Raw genomic sequence first — 3,674 nt, forward strand, 5'->3', positions numbered from 1 at the left:
CCTCGATTCGTTTCATCGCCCGCGTTGATTTAATAGCGACAAAAACAGAATTTCGGTTTCCTAGCGCGCGTCCTCCTCAACTCAACAGAGTACGTCATAGCGCTAAGCCAATGAGAAGCTCCCGTTGCCGGAGCCTGCTGAGCCAAAGTTGACCAAGCTCGGTGTATTTTAGAGGTTCTAATTGTGCCCTACTCTACGCTCACACAGGGTTTTTTAATATAGCCGACGCCTAGGTTCCTTCCTGGGTTCCAGCGTCGCTGTGCTGCTATAGTGAACTAGAATATAGTCGCTACTGTTAAAACATGGTTACATCGTGGGCTTTGAGCCTTACGCCGACGCAACTTTTCGGGTGCCAGGTCGGCGAAGATGGACCCTGCGAGCGACCGGTGCAGTATCACTTGTGTCGAGAGGCCGCGGTAACCGCGGCACAACTCCGGCTTGCAGAAGCCCCGACCGTCAGCCTCCCGATCCCAGCCGTTTCGGAACTACGCATTGGTATGTATGTCCGAGTCTTGCAGCCTAGCCTACGTTTGACCGTTGCGAGAGTGCGCAATCGCTAACCGAAGCTTTCGAACAGGTGCAGCTGCGGGCGGTGCGTGCCGATGCCGACTGCTCTTGAGAGCATCTGGCGAGATCCCGGCGGCGACTACGTAGCTGAAGCAGCCGTCTGGGTGTTACAGATCATCCGCATTTACTCCAAATGCTTCTTGATCATGGACTGCTAGTCGAGAACACAAGGTAAGAACCTTGAGCGAAAGGCGACATAACTTGAACAAGCGGCACCTGTTTTTCATTTTCTCGAGCAAGAAATGCTGTAATGAAATCTATTGCGGAAGGCAGTGTTAATAAAATAAAGCTTCCCCTTTAACGTTACTTACCTGCGATCATCTACACTGTCTACAGTGTTGATATTGCGCCACGTTAGCGCGAACACATCGCTGGTTTTCATATTTTTCTTGTTTTCGTAGAAGCGCATGAGCATGACGTTTCACCATGCAAATTACTGGTTTGCTTAATTCCATGCACGAGTAAATGAGAAAACACGCATCATCTGATAGTGTGAACTTGCTAAATGGAAAGGGCATGCACATTGATGTGAAGTAACGAGGGGGGGGGGGGGGACGCTGTCCGGACAAATTTGCTTGTTTTATTAGCCAGTTATGACCTTCAGCAAGTGCAGCACTTCAAAACATAAATACATAAGGAATGCCACAAGAAATGCAGTAAATAAGTACAAAAGCAATCTCATTTCGGAGGACTCTGTGCTAGTAGCCTGTCTCCTGCGGAAGCTGTGGGAAAATGCACTAAAAAACAACACAGAAAAGAAAAACACACAGAGCAGGACTGGCTTCTGCAGACGATCACTAACTAGCCCGACAACTCTTGTTATAGCCTGTCCCCACTTGCTGCCAGAACAATCACCATACCAGCACTCAAAGTTTTATTTGCTAGTTTTTTTTTACCCACTTGCATTAGGTGAGTGTTGTATAGTGTGCAAATATAATTAAAAAAATTGGCTTCACTGATACCATCATCAACACCTGCACACAGCAAACCTCTCCAAAATGCTTTGACACTGACATTTTACATGTGCTGAAATGTAACAACCAAAAAAAAAAAAAAAGAAAGACGTTCTCCCAAAGGCCAGTACACCGAAACTTCCACAGTTTGAGTAAGTGTTGGAAATTTTACAGTTAGCAAATGAAGTTATAGAGTAGTTTTGCGGCACTTGCAGAAAGTTTGGCACGTGCCGTGTTGTGGGAAAACAACGGAGAGCTGTTGACAGAAGTGCACTTGTAGTTTATGGCTCCTTCGAATAGAATGACTCCATGCACAGAGCTGCTTAATGCATAAGTCGCATACTTAACATCTTCGTGCTATGCGGATGATATCAGCGTGGACATTGACATCGGCCACAACACTAGTATAGAGGGTGTAAGACGACTACCAGGTTTTTTCAGTCAAAAGCTGCATTGCCTTCAGGCATTATTTTGCTGCAGTAGCAAATTGTGATTGCACTGGAGTTCTAATATTGGGTGGGTCTCATTCTCTCTCAATCACCTGCAGCAGAATTCAAAGTTTGCCATACTTCCAGGGAGAATAAATTGACAGTGAAAGTTACACTGTACAGCTTCTGTTAGATGGGAATTAATTGTACAGATGCATGAATAACTTTCAAATTTGTAAAAGACCTAAATCATATTTTCATTTTGCTATGCTGAAAAGTGAATATTGCTTTTCCTCTTGTCAACAGGAGGCACCACTACATCTGCTACAGCCAGCTTGCGCACTGGCTTTGGGGATGCCTCGGCAGACATCACAGTAAAGTCCTCCCTATTTGTAATGCAAGCCAAATAAGGGAAAGGTTTCCATCTGACAGTTACACTGGTTTCCAGTTTGTGCAAGGTTTGTAGAGTCATCACCTTATTCATTCTGAAACAAGCCGGAAAATATGAGAAGAGAGAATTGCAGGACAGCTGGACTAATAACTGGAATTTTACTAAAGGATAGAGGCAAAAGAAGACTTGCACAGAGATGCACATGTAAAAAAGGCCCCAAAAGACTGTTGACCGATTTCTTAGCCACACACACGTCCTTAGCCTTTGCAGTATAGTGTGCCTTTGGACTTGGATCTGTGGCTTCCCTTTTGTAACGAGTGGTTCTTGACCATAAGGAATTTGCTTTTTTTTTAGATTTTGATTTTTTAGACGCTTTCCACGCTTTCACTGCTTTGGGGGTTTTTCGTGCACGTGCATTTCTGTGCGAATCTTCTTTTGCCTCTTTCCTTCAGTAACATTTCAGTTGTTAGTCAAACTTTGTCTTGTGCTCCTCTCACGTGTTTCGTCTTCTGGCTGGTTTTAAGATGAATCAGTACCAACTCATCCAGTTATTAGTCTTGTTGATATCACTAGCCTGACTGCACCCACTGCTGGGCAAATGCTTCTCCCATATCCATCCGAATAACCCGATCCTGTGCCAGGTGCATGATTCTCGCAAACTTCCTAATTTCATCTGCTTGCCCGTGTTTCTGCCGCCCCCTGCTAAACTTGCCTTCCCTTGGAATCTAAAAGACATATATAGGCTCACTCAGAATGAATTTTGTGTACTCACTCCCTTCCTTTACCTTTGATGGGTAGAATTTTTCTTCTTTTGGAACTGACCGCAGATACATCAGCTGCATCCATATGATCCCCGCAGACTTCCTAATCTCATCTGTCTGCCCGAATTTCTGCCGCCCCCTGCTACGCTTGCCTTCCCCTGGAATCTACAAGACATATATAGGCTTACTTAGAATGAATTTTGTGTGCTCACTCCCCACCTATACCGTTGATGGGTGGAATTTTTTTTAGCACTGACCGCAAATGCATCATAATTGTGCAGTTGTGTATATACCTGCTTGTATAGATGTCTCTCCCATATCTATCCAAATAACCCGATCCTCTGTCAGCTGCATCCATCTGATCCCCGCAAACTTTTTATCTGCCTGCCTGAGTTTCTGCTGCCCCCTGCTATACTTGCCTTCCATTGGAATCTACAAGACATATATAGGCTCACTTAGAATGAATTTTGTGTACTCAATCTCTAACTATACCTTTGTTGGATGCATTTTTTTTTTATTTAGCACTGACCTCAACACATCATGATTGTGAAGCTGTATATACACATTTGTATAT

The 3,674-nt window shown here is 44.4% G+C and overlaps 1 long non-coding RNA gene across 1 annotated transcript; it reads left to right on the forward strand.

Annotated features, from left to right (window-relative positions):
• Positions 1–228: 228 nt before the first annotated feature.
• On the forward strand, positions 229–2,704 carry LOC146186624 (uncharacterized). The gene is made up of 3 exons (XR_014708141.1): positions 229–495; positions 578–738; positions 2,255–2,704. It is a non-coding gene; the product is annotated as an uncharacterized LOC146186624 (long non-coding RNA).
• Positions 2,705–3,674: the final 970 nt, after the last annotated feature.

Source organism: Amblyomma maculatum, chromosome 6, assembly GCF_055883805.1.
Source record: "Amblyomma maculatum isolate TAMU_Amacu chromosome 6, ASM5588380v1, whole genome shotgun sequence".
Taxonomy (NCBI): domain Eukaryota; kingdom Metazoa; phylum Arthropoda; class Arachnida; order Ixodida; family Ixodidae; genus Amblyomma; species Amblyomma maculatum.